At 36.8% G+C, this 17,352-nt stretch overlaps 1 long non-coding RNA gene across 1 annotated transcript; it reads right to left on the bottom strand.

The window, feature by feature from the left end:
* Positions 1-9,159: 9,159 nt before the first annotated feature.
* LOC132640673 (uncharacterized) lies at positions 9,160-12,990 on the bottom strand. Its single transcript, XR_009582328.1, has 3 exons — positions 12,582-12,990; positions 12,225-12,285; positions 9,160-11,270 (listed from the first exon to the last, which is right to left on the bottom strand). It is a non-coding gene; the product is annotated as an uncharacterized LOC132640673 (long non-coding RNA).
* Positions 12,991-17,352: the final 4,362 nt, after the last annotated feature.

The following is a 17,352-nucleotide window of genomic DNA, read 5'->3' on the forward strand; positions in this document are numbered from 1 at the left end:
ACATGGAGGTAAATATTGAAGACGTACAGGGGGCAACACGGTAACTATATAGTCAGAAAAGTAAAAGAATTCTCGCTAGGTCGGGGTGGGACCCGCTACGAGAACGTTCTGAAAAGCTGTCAAGACCCCGACTTGTCTTAAATTACGTGACAAAGGACGTGCAGGGCAATTGGTGTAATTATAACGGCCTTAACGTGCCTAAATGCATTAAAGTTGTAAGGTTAAGCGTGCTAGGGCCAGAGCAATTCTGGGATGGGTGACCCCCTGGGAAGTAAACTAAAATTTTCACAAGTATAGGAATAAGGGACGAATGGGAAATTTGAGGTAACTTAAAGGAAATTAGGATATGCGGAGTGATTAGAAACACTCAAGAAGTCGGGTAGACTAAGACAAGATAAGCTGGTGAGGAAGAAGATAGCGCAATGCAGCTTGGGAATGAGAGTAAGTTTGAATAAGCGTTTGAGAATTGTTTTGTAAGCAAAATGGTAGTAAATGTATATTTGTACACATGACACCCCATTCATGATTGTACCGACCGACAGGTGGACCTCAGCAGCCAGTGTCGCGAGGTATGAAAGACATTAACCGAACAGAATTTGAGAGACAAAGCGAAAGACATGGTACAGATATTATAAGTAAACTGACACTAGTTCCGTCGCCAGCTAAGGCCGGGACGTTCCAGCACAACGATGTTTGGAAATAGAAAAAAAAAAGGGCGAGTACGTAAAAGGGGGACAGTAATAGTAACGTTTGGGAAATTTTGAAGGAAAGAAAGAGACCTCTCCGACGTATTATAATACCCCATAAGGCTAGTTGAACATTCGAGGACGAATGTCCTAAAGGGGGTGAGGATGTTACATCCCGTATTTTTGAACGTCGGATTAATTGTAAGTTGAGGTGGGGCCCACACGTCAAGATTTTTTTTGGGACATGTGACAAATTATATGAATCACATATGTGAAGTTAAACACAACTCAAGAAGGACCCTTGGGCCAAATCAAAGTGGAAGTCCTCCAAACGAATATTTTTAAGAAAACGTTTTCGGGTGACCTGACTTTGGGGGGCAAAAACGGTATTATAAGTTTGGAATTTGGAAAAATACCAGGAAATAGAAGTTGTAGATAATTGAATTATCTTTCCAACCATAGGTCGTGGGTTCCCAGGTGACGTCGGGACAAGGAGATATGGACGTTTTAATGCAGAAAGGTTAGTGGGCTAGGCCCAATCCGAGCCCAACCGGGTTAGGCCCATTACCCAAGTTTTTATAAGTGAAAATTTCGGCCTTCCTCCTCATTTTAAGACCTGTAACAACCAGAAAATTCTGGAAAGAGAGAGAGAGGAGCTTTGGAGAGAAGAAAAACTATTTTTGACCAAAATCCGAGCCCCGAATCCCGAAGCCCATGAAGGGAAAAGTGTTGTACGCTGCGTTGTCTTCAATTTGAACTAAAAATCAACCAAGGAGGAGGGTCATAACGTGGTGGCTGAATTCTTAAGGTATGAATAAGGTTCATTTTCATTGCTAACAAGTTTCTTTAAAGTTTTAACGGATTAGAACGGGAAAATAGCGATATAAATTCGTCCGTTGGCATTGTGAATTATGGAATGAGATTTGAAGAGAATTTTGGATGAAAATAAATGTAGTTCACTTGTATAATGTGGAGGAAAAATGGTTTAAGATGGCATGAAAAATTGTTGGAAAATGATTATAGGAACTTATGTGATTTTAATGTAATTTTATGTAAATATGGAAATGAAGTTTTAAATGTGAATGGCTATGTTGGTTGGTGGATTTGGAGGGATGTAAGTCCATATTAGCATGAAAGGTTGGTTGTTAAGTTGTTATGGGAAGTTTTGTGATTTTATGGTAGATTTATGTAATTATGAAAATGGAATTGTTAAGGTGTAAATTATGATTATGGTTGATGAAATTGGAAGATGGAAATATGTTATGAATATGTAGGTTGAAGATTTGAAGTTTTGGGTGAATTATGTTTTGGTGGAAAGTTTGTATATTTTGTATATCTTGTGAATATTTCGTAGAAATGATATGAAATATTTCCAAATTATATTGTGATGATCTAGATTAATGATGAATGTGAAACCATTGAGATTAGTTTGGAAATTGAAGTTGAAATGAAGGTTATGACATTATGTTGGAAAGATAGCTAGTTAAGTTATATTGTGTTTATAGTGATTGTTGTTGTTGTTGATGTTGTTGTTGGGTTGTTGTTGATTGTTTTGGCCGAGTTAAATTCTCGGGGATGCTATATGTATAGGGGAGATGCTGCCCAAATTTCTGTAGGCAATTATGAATAAAGATTGAATACTTAAAGATTGGAAATTGAGAATTGGTAAATGTGACCAATTGCAGATTTTGGGCGAAACGAGAATTGAATTTGGAAAGGCGTAAAGAGCATATAAGGTATGTAAGGCTATCCCGATTCTTCTTTTGGCATGTCCTAGGTGTACTAGGATCGGATTTGAGCCTCGGAAAGTATTCTGCTCATCGGAATCTGCATTTGAAAATACCCCTTTTTCATTCAATTGAATTGAACCCTATAAGTATGCTTTATTGAAAGAATTGTGCAAACTTCCGCAAATTGTCTAGAAAATTTTGGAATGTCCCTAGAACCTCCGTAGGTGACTTTATAAGCTTAAAATACGTAATTTGAGCCCACCGCTTCGTTTGTCCCGAGGTGGGCCCACTATTTCCAATTTTACCCTTTATGTGTCTATGACTTGTCTTCGAGCGTTTTCGTTAGAGATACTCTAACTACTCCTTTATCTACTAAATAAAAACTATTTTAAATATTTCATTAAGTCTTATAAATTGTTTTGAATCTTGAAAACGATCTCGGATAGATTATGCCTCTGTAACCCGTTATGACATCTAAATTTACTTACTATGTTTCCGTCCGATTTCATTGATTTGATTTGACATTCGATATGCCTCATTGAGTCTCTGGAAATATATATATGGTATTTTTAGTGCATTTAGTTTCTCACTACTCCGTTCGTGGATGCCTCAATGTTTCCCCCACTGAGCCCGGGCCAGGATATGTTGTCAAGCGTGATCATTTGCATTGTTCGCCGTGCCTCGATGTGAGGGGGCAGGTATACGCGTACATGGGTTTGTGGAGTATGCTGTGCCATGTACGCTTGTTCTGATATGATTTGCTATGGCCATCTGATATGACATATTATGTTACAGGGTTATGCCCCTGTTCTGTTTCTTCTGTGTTGTGGCACCAGCGTCGGGAGGGTGGCCACGTTCTGTCTGCCGAGTCCCTTGGCAGGGGCCGGATTTGATGTGACATATGTTTCTGTACACACTCTGCATGTTTTGAAAATATGTATCTGATACTTTGGGTTTTCTATTTACTTTCTGTACGTTCTGTACCAGTTATGATTTTGTTTCTGTAATTCAGGCTTTGCATATTCAGTACATATTTCGTACTGACCCCCTTTCTTCGGGGGCTGCGTTTTCATGCCGCGCAGGTACCGACGACAGGTTTGCTGATCCGTCCGCTTAGGATCTTATTCTGCTATTTTGGAGCGCTCCTTTATCCGGAGCCTATATTTTGGTACAATCTTCTGCTATTGTATATATGTACGCTATTCAGGGGTACGACGGGGCCCTGTCCCATCTTATGATTCTGTTATGTTCTGTAGAGGTCTGTAGACATACTTGTGTGGGTTCTGTATATGTTTTGGGTTGTTATGATCGGTGATGGCCTTATCGGCCTCTACGTGCAAAATCTGTTCATCTGTGATATTTAGTAGCGCCAACTAACCTTTATATTAATATATTTTGATAATATGTTGGTTTGGGTTATTGGGTACGTTTGGGTGTCCAGCACGGACACTAGTCGCGGCCTACGGGGTTGGGTCGTGACAAACTAAGCTAAACTTAGCATAGAAACATGAATAACTTGAACAACACATCATGCTTAAGCTAACATAAATATGTTTATCCAGACTAAACTAATGTATTGGCAGATTAAGACGAATTAGGTTAGGTAGAACAAGCTCAATTTAAAGCAGGACTAATCAAATACTTAACAATATATATTAAAACTAACACGAGCATGCTAAACAGACTGAATTTACTGCCATAGACACAAATTTCACAAGATAGCTTATCACATAACTAACAGATTTGAACAAATCAAATTAAACTGACATGCATAAATATTACTTAATTACCAGCAAAACCTCTTCGATTACACTAACATACTAGACTGCCTAAATCAGGAAAATACACCAGGATACACACAAGCCCCTTGTTAAGCCCACTAATTAACATGCTCTAATACCAACTAACACATAATAACTCAAGCAAAACAAAATAAAAAAAAGTACAAAGAAAAATAGAAAGGAAAGGAAAATTACACACCTTCTTCAGGTGCAGTGAACTGGGTGTTGAGTCTCCATTCTACACTCGGATTTTGGAATAACAGCAGAATAAAGGAGAATAATCGACTCAATATTCCAAATGAACACCCAGAAATATAAAGACTGAAGAATTTTTGTTTTTTTTAGATGAGTTAAGGCGGCTCCAAAAAACTCTCTTTGTTGGATCAACAAGTGAGTATTTATAGGATGATTTTTAGGGTTTTCTCGGTTCGAAATTGGGCGGGACTTTAACATCTAGGGTTTCAAAACGAGTCAAAAATGGACTCGTTTGAATCTGAATGTTGAAGGTGTTTTCGAGCAGATTTCAAATGGTTGACTTGGATTTTACCTGCAAATGGGTCGACCATTTATGGTCTTTTAGGATCAACATGCGTTTGAAGCTAAAAAGGGAATCCCTTCCTCTGTCAATGACAGAAAACTCAGGTAAAGTAGACATAGGGATTTTTTTTTGTGTGGAAATGGTGTGGACAGGACTGTTTACAGCTAAAGACGATTAGGGTTTAACCCTAAATGGAGAGGGGAGAGGAAGAACAGAGAGAGAAAGAGACGCGGCGTATCTGTTCTTTAGGTTTTAGGTAATGAAAAATATAAAGGTTGGGCCGGGTCGAATAGGTTATTAGGATGTGGGCTGGATCGGGTAGAGGGATAGTGGGCTGGTCGGTTCGGGTAGTGGGCTGGTCTGAAAGGGTTTTGTGGGCTGATTACTTGGGCTCAATGTTGTTTGTTGTTTGGGCCATTAATTGGCTGAAGTATTGGTCATTCCTCCTTCATTTTAATTATTCTTGGGCTTTTAACTTAATAACTAGTACAATATATATTATGTGAAGACAAATAGTAATTAATATGTAGAAAGTACAGGTCTTACTAAAGTATTGACTCATAATTAATTTAGCGAGTACAAATCCCAAAATAAAATGATGACGAACCATTTAAAATTTGTGGTAAAGTAATACTAGTAATGTTGATAGTAAAAAACAGGGATTTTCGACCAAAAATTTCGACCACACGCGGTCGAAAAAGCCTTTATTTCGACCAATTTTTCGACCACACGCGTTGGTCGTTAACAGCTTGGTCGAAATTTTCGACCACACGTGGTCGAAATCACATTCTACCGAAATTAAGGGAAAAAAAAAATTCGACCACATGTGATCGAATTTTTTTTTATATTAAATTATATTTAAATTTTTCGACTACGTGTGGTCGAAAAAATTATTTATATTTAAATATAAAAAGAAAATAAAAATCCAATTTCGACCACATGTGGTCGAAATATGGCAAGAATCTTGCTATATTTCGACCACATGTGGTCGAAATTTTAAATTGAGCCCAGAATTTCAACCACATGTGGTCGAAATATGGCAACCATATTGCTAAATTTCCACCACGTGTGGTCGAAATTCTGGAATATTTTTTTCAGCATTGTTTTTGACATACCACCTGCCAATTTTCAAACAACCAAATTCATCAACCAAAACAGTCATCCAATTCATCAACAATGCAACACAACAATCATAAACAATGTTTGAACACTTAAACATTGTCCATTCAAACACTTAAACATCATAAACTACGTTCAAACACTAAACATCTTAAAATTAAAAGTACTTCTAGTTCAAATTAAAACTACATTCATATACATATCCATTTAAACATAGCAGAATTAGAATCCAAAAGCACATTAATCAAAAAAGTCAATGTTCGGTGTTAGAGACATGATCCGTATCCTCCCCACTAGACTCGTCGACAAGAGCATGATTTATGTCAGCTTGTGACCAACGTCGTCTACCTTGGGAAGGTCGGGGTTGGCTAGGAGGCTGTGACCTACGAGCATCCCCAAGACACGGGGGAATCGGAAACTGCCGCGAATTAAGTAAGCTATCAATCTGGGCTTGCATACCCAACATCCTGGCCTCCGAGGAATTAAGTGTTCTTGTTAGCAGGTTAACTTGCTGCTTCATGGCTTCATACTCCTTAGGATCAACTGTCCCATCATCAGTGACACCTACGACTTCAAGGGCCGACGAGTATCGACGAAAGGCTCGATTAGGCATCCCATAAACTGTCCCGTGCCTTGTTGGGGGAGCAACCTTCTCAATCCATTGTTGTTGTATTAACTCGTCGGTCATCTGCGTGGTACTTGGCTGAGTGGCTCGAAACTCCCCAAAGTGTTGTTGAAATTCATTCTAAAATCGAAGGATACAATGTTAGTAATCTAATTTAGTACAAAAATATATTATTATTGTTAACTAACGACTTACCCAAGTTTGCTCAGCCCTTGGCTCAACCCATTGGTCTGTACCATCAGCGTTCTTCTCCTTCCTCGTGTGAGTAATCTTGAAGATCTCATCTTGAGGTACCGCCTGACCCCTCTGGAGCTCCTACAAACAAATTAAAATTAACAATTTAAAAAAGTCCGCAAAAACTATCCCCACAAATAGTCCCAACAAAAAGTCCGCAAAAAACTGCCACAAAAAAAAAATAGTCCCAAAAAAAAAGTCCACAAAAACAGTCCAAAAAAGAAAAAACAGTCCCCCCCCAAAAAAAAAAAAACAGTCCACAAAAAAAGTCCCCAAAAAATGACCAAAAAGTCCCCCAAGAAATACATGTATACCCTTTTAATCTCATTATGTAGCCATCAAAATACTTGTATGCTACTTAATCCTTCTATCTTTCAACAGAATAAATTTAAGCTGTAGACGAATACTACAGTAGACACTAAGATTCTAAATGTGTTAGCAGAAATCATTGATACTTTTATATATGTAGATGTAGGTCAAGGAAATCTCTAAGGATACACTACCTGCCAAAAACAACAATATAAAATACATGTTCGTCTCATCAAGTTGTACTACTAGTGGCTTCAAGGATAACCCCATTTTACAGACTTACCTTGACTAACTTACAAAAAACTCATCGTACGGAAGGTGAGGTATATGGGGAGGTTTCATCCTGAGACTGTTGGGCAGCTATTATTATATGTCATTCACGTCCTCTCTAATCCTTGAGTGTTTACTCCGTGACATTAGTCGGTCGTTTAGTTGTGGATGAGATTAAGGCATGGCCTTGCACGTGCTATACTAGTATCCTTATTGGCGGCTTTCAACTCAAACTCTAGTTTTCTAACATCCATTTTACTCTTGACTGGGTTACCATTGTTTTTTTCCTATAAGATTTATCCGGGGAGTCTGTTGTTTTACTTTGACCTCCACCAACATGTTTCATTTTAAGGTCCAGAACCATCAGTCCATGAGTTAAAGGGTCTACTCTTCCCAATACGACTTAAGATTTACTAACGAGACTTAAAAGATTATCGAGCCTCATTTGAGTCACCTGATTCCTCATTTATAACCCGTATTTGTTAGTGACTATACCAGCGATATAATTCATCTTACTTGACTTCGGATAATTTGGGATAACTGGTGTGATATATGAATTTCTGACATGACTTAATAACGCACTCTCATTACATCTACAGTACCTAATTGGTTATCCTTTCTCTATTTCCATGTTGTTACCTCACTCCATTGAATTCCCTTTCTAAATTTGCAAGTTAAGATAGGACCTCCTCATCGCTGCCGTCTTCATCTGGTGCTACAGATAATGTTGTGGTATGCTATGTCTGAACAGTTATTTTCCCAATTAACTAGCTCTTGAAACTCTCAGGTAACTCTCCACTTGGCCTAGGTAAGTTGGCTAGCCATAATTCAGAGATTAAAAGTATTAGCTACCCTATTTTCTTCGTCCAGCTCAGGTGGGGTATCAATATCATCATTCCCTCATAACTCGGGCTATCTTCTCTGTTCATAATTCGCTACTTCCCTTAAACGTGTATAATATATTTCTAGGACTAATAAAGATGCCCATATAATCATTATATACGAAGTGCTGTCCTATCATATGCGCATATTCCTGTTGCCAAATTCGGATAATGGGTCGAGCAATCCTATCATGCTTCCTTAATTACTCCTATGCAAAACCATCTCTTCTCTTGCTTGCTTGCTACGTAGGACACGGGTGCGTTTACCTCTGGTTCCCACATGATTTTGGAACTGTGCTAAGTACGGAATCCCAAACATCACTTTTAATGTCACTCCAACGTTTAGTAGATATGATAGATATGTCACTCGCGTACTTTCGTTTGGAGGTGTAACCTTTCGGGGGATTATTGGTACTGCCGGATAATTTGCTTATAAGCATCGAAATCAAAGCATCCTGCTTAGAATGGACTTCTCCTCTTTTACCTCTTGACTAATGCTTAGAATAGGTTTTTCTCATCCATATTGAGCTGCAATCGCGTCATCAAACCTCTGGTGAGTTGAATCATCCATAATCACCTCTGGTTTCTTCCACCCTCCTCCTTATGTCATTAGTGTTTCCCTTAAACATGACCTTCAAGTATTTTTCTTGTGAATTCAAGTTCAATGGTCTCTTCTTGTATTTCAAGTTGTTTATACTGAACTTCATCGGTTATCGCCCTTGTCTGAAGTACCCACTAAGGGCTACAAGTGCGGCTTACAGGACGGAATCCTCCTATACTTGAATACCTTGTATATTTCTGTCTGACCCGTTGTCTGTGACCTCTTTCACGCCACACCTAGGTCCTTCACACATCAATTATCGATTTCTCCGGTTAAACCGCCCTTTATATATATATATATATATATATATATATATATATATATATATATATATCCCTTTTGGAATCATATCGTTCCTCCTCTTTTTACTAACTATCTACGTCTCAATGCCCCGCTGCTTTGCATCAATTGACACAAAATCCTTTTCGGTGTTATGTCACCCCACCTTTTCCCCTTGGGAGAAAGATTAATATTTTACACTTAAAGGATTTATTTCCCAGAGCCACATTACGACTTTATTGCTTTACCAATTCATTATGCATCCACTACTCAACGCATACTCTACTATATATAAACTTACTGGGGACAACTGAATTCCTTCGCGCACAAGGTGCCATTCATTTGCAACTAGCGGCTCAACCTGATGAACTTAACTTTAATTCATGACACGTGTCTTAACGACCACCTTTAATCACCTTCAATGGTAGTGGTTCTGTTGTACGCTCCTTATGCACCGTTACACCTATCTTAAAGCATTCACCTGTTTCTTTCATTTACTCCTAATACCTCGCTTACTCTACTAGCCCCTGCTATCTTCACCATCTCGCCTTATCTAGGAGGATCCTTAGCAAACGCTCTTTCAGTTCTAGTCCTTTGTCTTCTCAACCGAGCTTGTCCGTTAGTTGTTTAATATCTTCTCTTCCTCAGAATACAAGTCGCAATGAGCGAAGTACTTATTCCCTAGGCAAGAATTAAAATATCTAACTTTCTGCATCTTGCATTTGGTTCTAATGGTTTCCTTATCCTGCCCATCTCTGTCAAACTCACCGTTCTATCCTACTATGCAAATTTCCAACAGAACGTCTTTTCGTTTTTTAGCTTCGCTTTTCTGTAACCAAGCCTATTAATGTGTTTCCCTTACTAGTGGCATAAGTTACATTGAGGCAATTATGTATCTCTTGCACAACGATTCAATTTCCTGGCCCCCTATGCTGCCTTCTATTTTCAATAGCCACAACCGAGTATATCATCCCTAGATGCACTAAGCGTATACATTTAATCTGCCTGATGAGGGACTAAAGCATATCCTTCGGCAATAACACTCCATGCAACGATTAATTCCAATGCTAGTATCTTTATAACCCGTACTAGATTATGAACTGCCATTCCTTTCCTAAAACCGCCTTCACCGAAGTCCGGGGGTTGCAACTGAAATGAGTGCCATTAATTATGCTCTTATCACTATTGGAAACGGAGCCATAATACTTGCATTGCTTCATTTGAGTCTCAATAACTTACAAATCCTTTTTTTTTTCCTGTACCTTATGCCTTTTCCATCTTGTTTTCAGCCTTTAGAACTTCCTACCTTTCCCACTAACGTCCTTCTTCCTCTTTCCCCCTGCCCACAGTTAAGGCGAAAATTTTACATCCTGATGCTCCGACTTTAGGCTCGCACCCCAGGTGCACGCAAGGGCTGATGGAGGCTTTAGATTTGTTTCACTATAAACATGGGTTCAAATTGAGTCCTCGTGACTCCATTCTTTTCATAGCCTCCCATCGAAAATCTTGTGAATCGTTCGCCTTTAATCGCAGGGAGCATCGTATCGTATAAGGAAGTTTAGGAAAGAACTTCTTATGACTCAGCTATATCGCATGATCTAGGTTGAGAAAGAAAGGAAACAACCTTAAATGTCCTATAGCCTCATGCTTATAAGTGTGGCGCGCTACACACCCATAAACAAGACTCTACTAGACACGGCTCATAGACATCCCTAGGATAGACCTGCTCTGCTACCACTTTATCACACCCACTACTTTATCACACCCCCGCTGAGGGCATGACGGGCATCCAGCTTCCGAGCACCACCTGGCGTACACACATCATATTTTCCCTGTGACTATTACGGAATATCATATGACATAAATATCATCTAAAAGAACACCTGCACATAGAAAAGGCCCAACACGATGCTAGACACATAGGCATATACATGTATATACACGCAAGCCGATAAGGCTGCCATTATCATCATCATATCATAAGGCCGGCAAGGCTGAAACATGACACCTATATACATAACACTGTCTATGAGCCTCTAAGAGTACATTCGTAACATACTGGTCGGGATAGGGCCCCGCCGTACCCAAAAAGTGCGTATATAACATTAATAAAGCAAAATACCCAAGACAGGCAAGCCCAGAGCAAATGGAACTTGCTGACGAAACGCCAAGCTGGTACTTCCTGCTAAGAAGGCCCCCCAATCTGTCTGTCAGGACCTGCAGCACGAAATGTAGCGTCCCGTGCAATGGGACATCAATACGGATAAAAGTACTGAGTATGTAAGGCAGGAAACAATAACGTAACTGAGACATAGATATAAAATAATAGAAGTAACCTGAGCCATCTAAGGACGTGCAATATGCAATGCATGTGTTTAAGAATCATATGCAAGTATATACGTATAGTAGCATCATCATCATGTCATTACCATATCATCATCATCCCGCGACCGGGGCATCTCGCGTCCGGGGTAACATCATAACATGCCCAACTGCAGTGGGGTGCACATGTACGTGCCTGTCCGGTCGACTATAGCGCAACGTGGTGTAGTAAAATAATGAATATATATAACGGTTAAAATGACATCTGGGCCTTTCGAAGTGACGTAAGGTCGATAACCTCCGAAGAACATTATGTAAACTCGTATTGGCATCAAAGAACCTTTCCATGAGAGTAAGTCATCATAATAGAAATCAAATCAACATATATTAAGGTAAAATGGTCATGACCAGAGTATATGAACATAGCTAAGTCATCACAAATGAGTACGAAGCATTAGAGTGGAGTATGTACATTATGGAACGTTCATTGATGTCTTATGTTGGATTCGTCACTACAAGAAAGTATTGAAATTGCAACAAAAAATTTAATGTTTAGGAACAACTTAGTTTTATTGTTGGCAAATGAACATTTTTGTTGCCAAACAATTTAATTTTGTTGTCATAGTATTGATTATTGTTGCAAAAAGTACTTTTGGCAATAAACAAAAAAAGTTGTTACACGTCATTGCAATAACAGCCGTTGGGAAAAGTTTATGCAACAATTTTTTTTTTTGCCAAAAAATACTTTTTGCAACAATAATCAATCTATGGCAACAAAATTAAAAATTTTATTGCCAAATATATTTTTTCTTGTAGTGCATGCCAAGGAATAGAAAGGGAAAACCTTACCTAACTCGAATGCCGCCCCTTCAATAACTACCACGAATCCATCTGTCCAACACATGTTAATCTACAAGGATGATAATAACGGCACTATCAAATACAAGAAAACACACTCAACCAACCGACGAGCGACAAGCTTGCTATATAATCAACTATACGACGTTTCTTCTTGCCATTCTTTCTTTCGAACTTTATAACAACAACAACAACAACAACAACCTACATGTCTACCAACTCAACAAAATATCCAGAATTTTATCTCAAAAAAAAAAAAGAAAATCCAACAATAGCCTATAACAACTCCAAATAATTAAACTCACGACTTCTGAACACCGTCCCGTGAGTTCTTTAACAAAAAGATACCTTGAATGCTCGTACGAGTTTGTAGAAGGTTGTTGATGATGAATCTCACCTTGGCTGCCTCCTTTCGAACATTCCTATTACTTTACTTTGCTACGAAGTGACCTTCGATTCGCTAGAGCCCGAAGAACAATCGATGTTTAGAAATACGCAACCGACGTGGCATAACTTCTACGTCGTTCTTTGTGTTTTGCTTCCTAGCTTCATCATTTTCCTCCTACGATGAAAATATGTTGTCTTGCTACATAAATATATTGCTGCCCTCCTATTTTCTCAAGAATGAATCTACTAAAAATATTAACTTTGTCAAATTCCCCAATTAAAGTGGTAAAGTCCCATAAATACACTCTTAGTGGATTGTGGGGGCCACTTGATATATGTGTCCTAACCATGATATTACGTTTCCTCACAAAGTGCCAGCAAGTAGGGGATGAACTTAGTCACCCCTTGCTGCCCCCAACACTTGCCAATGACTCATTTATATCCTAAATTGATTAATCCATTTAGGAGTCTTCCGCTAGATTCAACATTTAATCAATACACATAATTAATTTCTTGATCTCAATTTTCCTAAATAATAATCACTTTTAACACACTTCATATTCTCATTACCATATAACACTAGTCCATAGCCTCTTTTGCTACACACAAAATATTATTTCCAACCATTGTTGTCCCACTTTTAAGTCTGAAATCATTTTGGAACTTCATTTTTTTATACAATGAGCTATTTATTTGTATACTTGAATATGACCGAAATTCTTTGTGGTTCGGGATACCTACCTGTGTCTAGCGGTTCAAACCATAGCCCGAAAGCTCGGGGTATTATATTGATGAAATTTATACTCTTCGATTCGCTTCACTTCTAACATTCATGATACTTACTTATCACTTGTTAACATAGCATAAGCACTTAAAACTTCAAAATAATCTTCTCCTTTGAACTTATGTCGTCTAACTTACGATAGAACTTGACGTTCAAAAAGTACGAGGTATAACAGTATGCCGCTGTAAAGGAACACACAAATTGAAGAATCATATTAAAACGCACAGTGGTCGTTTGGTTTAAGGTATAACATGGGTTATGCCGGTACTAATTTTTATACCACGTTTGGTATAAGGTATAGATTTATCCCGGGATTATTTTATACCTTGTACCAAACGTGGTATAAAAATTAGTGCTGGAATAACTCAACTTATACCTTCGTAACCCACTTATACTGGTATTATTTTATATCATCTTTCAGATGGTATAAAATAATACCAACAGATGGTATAAATTAGTCCCGGGATTGTAATCCCGGGACTATTTTGACCTCAAACCAAACGACCACACAATGTACTATAATGGGAGTTTGTATGACAAAGGAATAAGAGAAAGGAATCCGTGAAAGTCTAACAATCAAGTACACAAGAGAGAGAAAATAATGAAGAAAAGAAAATAATTGTTTGAAGTAGATAAAGTTAGCATAGTATTGAAAATAACGGTAAACAAACGTAAAAGGGAAATAAGAACAACGGATGTTACTTTGTTTCTTTGTATTAACAGGAACCCGTTGGAGTATTACTGTAAAGATTGTTTGCAAGTTTCTGAAGATAGCCTTTTGTAGAAAATGCTTTGTTGCCCACTTTTAAAAGGTTGCCAACGATTTCTGTATTGTTATTTGAATAGGTATAGTTGAAAGAAAATTTAAAATAGGGACCAACCGTTTAGTTTGGATTAATAACTATACAAAGGATTGCACCCCTTCAAATAAATTTGTTGTTTTGTTTTATTTTATTTTTATAAGTAGATAGTTAGGTTTTTAGAGGGGTATTTACATAATTTAACTTTCAAGTTAGGAAGTCCATGCTTTTAATATTATGTAAATAACACTTAATGCTTAATTAATCAAATATTCATAATATCCAGGATTATATTATTTAGTTTTATAATTCTCCCATCGTTTTACCAGTGGCTATCATATAGTTCATCACGGTGATTTTGCTATTGCAATTATTTATTTAACATTGCTACTACCCTATGTTTGAGATCCCTGTTGAAGGATAGGAATCTCTAAGAAAACTATATTTATGCCCTCGTTAAAAAAAAAAAAAAATTGGTACCAATTCAACGTCCTGGTCTAATATTTCATATCAGCACGTGGTTCATCAAAGTAAACATGTAATAATGTAACTTGACATAGTAAAATTACAGAGTTAATACAAAAAGAATATACGAACATTTGAAGGATAAATGAAATTTACCATTTGGAGCACAAGGCATGATTGAAATTAAAATAACTTGCATACAGATAGAAACTAAGTCGTACTAATGAAATTTATAAGTGAAATAAAGAAATAAAATGGATGCACTATTACCGAAAACATTTTGTCTCTTTCTCAGGCTTTAAACGATGAAATAGCTACAGAATGTTCTGTGGAAATAATGTTATGTTTTATAGCTATATTGGTTAGAAATAGCTTTAAAGGATCAAAGCATCTTATCTTGTTCTTTCTGATCTCGTAGATTAAGATAGAAAATTCACTCATTATGATTCCACCTTATAATCGTCAGGACTGTAACTGTCAAAATAGGTAAATCATAAAGGGAAAAAATACATTAGAGGAAACAAATTTGTCAATACTTCAAGAAAGAGCTTACGGTGCAGTGAAGGGGATCATTATTGGAAAAAATATAGCTTTTACGATTTCCTTTGATCAGTAAATTTTGGTTCCAAGTTATACAGAATTCTGAAAGGGTAATTGAAGAAATTGTAAAAAAGCAGTATACCTTAATTTGTTGCAGAAGGTGGTGAGAGGACACCAAACAATGATTTGAGGTGTACTATGCATTTTATAGAATCTGATAAAGATATTAAAAGTTCTTTAACAGTAACAGATGGAAGCTAAAAGAAACATAATTAAAAAAAATGTAACAGACAAGTTATAATTTGTACAGTAAAAGATTAAATGCATACCATAAATTCATAACCACGACAGCGTATATGAGGGATCATTAGGGGGAATATGAATAGAATCATGATTATGTGCTTTCATTACTACTATATATGAAACGGTGGAGTAATGAATAAGGATAAGGTAGGTTCATATTCAGTGATAACGCTCTGCAGTTCAAAAAACCATTAGAAGTTCAAAGGAATGACTTTAAGAGTTCTAAAACAAATAATTACTATGTAGGTTTAAGTGTAATAATAATTTAATAGACTATGATTTTTATTTTTGGTGAGCGATTAAACTTTTAAGGGGTAATTTCGTAATTCAACTTTTAACTTAGGACCTTCCCACTTTTAGTATATACTAGTTTCTCGTCACGTGCGTTGCACGTGTATTCCAAGTCATGTAATATATAATATAATAAAATAATATCAATATCAATTTATAACTTGAAAAAATCGATATCCCAGAATTCCCTAAATAGGTAAGCAACAAAGAATTTTAGTTTACTTTCAATCATATATAAGGAGAGTCTTCTCTCCAATATATTGCTAAACAGGGAGAGATGTAACTAAACTCATCCCTTCCTAAGAGTTCCTAGATCACTAATGAAAATTTCCATCTTTACGTGGCATCAACATAAGAGTCTTCCCAATAGTGCAAAAAATTAAAATGTTTGTTACTTTTGTTTCTTATAGTGCACACATAATTCACGTGTTCTGAATTAAATGAGTGATATTGGAAAGGTGATGATATAAGGGCGTACATTCTTAGGGAAGAGATAGAAAAGGAGATCACAGAAGTTAGATATTAGTCCCTCTTCACCTTAACATTGACAAGCAAGAAAAGATATAAAACACAAATACGTTGAGAGTCGCGTAGGTCTTAAGATATTTATCGAACAACATTTTTTCTCATATTTCAGAAATACTTTTAATATGCATCCAAAATTATTGTCCAAAGGTAATACTCGTTACATATTATCTTTAGTGAATGTGAGGTCTGTTGTAGCATTTTTAAGCAGTTTATCACATAAGAAGGTTCACTATACATGATAAATGAGTACATCTTTTAGTATATTTTTAGATGGAATCTGCTTGAATTGAGGAAGTGCATCATCTGTACTACTACATGATCATGACAAAGAAGAAGAAGAAGAAAACTTTTAAAACATTACACGTGATTATTGTCTAATCTGAAAGTTGGTCAATTAACTTTGAGCAGCTGTTCGTTATCTTCAACTTTCGTACAGAGAAATTGATACTCGGTTTCAAATATTTCGGTTTTTCGGTTAAACCGAAATAAATTTCGCAAAACCGAAAAATCGAAAGTTTTGTAGTTCTTAAACCGACACCGACCAAATAAATTAGCTTTTTTGGTTCGATTGATTTATCTGGTTTGAACTGAATAATGGCCATCCTTATACAAAAATATCTCGAAGATGGAAGAATATATGTTATGTCTAATGCAAAAAAAAAAAAAAAAATACCAAAAAAATTATAGATTATCAAAGAAAATTCTGGTTTTGTAAATGTTTTATAACAAGAAATATAATATTCCGTGTAACAAATATATACCAAATTAAAATGTCACAGTATATGCTTGAGTGGGGACTAATTTGAGTACATGAAACAAGACTTACAAGTATCGTTCGACGTTTTCTCTTTCCAACTGATATGTACGGGACATGTTTGACATATAAGTTTAAAGATAATGATTTACAGCCAAGTACCTTTTGGGCCAAACAGTTGATGTCAAATGTGTTAATCTTGGAAGAACACATCTATTCGGTGTGCGGTGTTTTTGCACGACTATTTTTTTAATTTTTTTTATAAAT

The sequence above is a fragment of the Lycium barbarum genome, chromosome 5 (assembly GCF_019175385.1).
Source record: "Lycium barbarum isolate Lr01 chromosome 5, ASM1917538v2, whole genome shotgun sequence".
In the NCBI taxonomy this organism is placed as follows: domain Eukaryota; kingdom Viridiplantae; phylum Streptophyta; class Magnoliopsida; order Solanales; family Solanaceae; genus Lycium; species Lycium barbarum.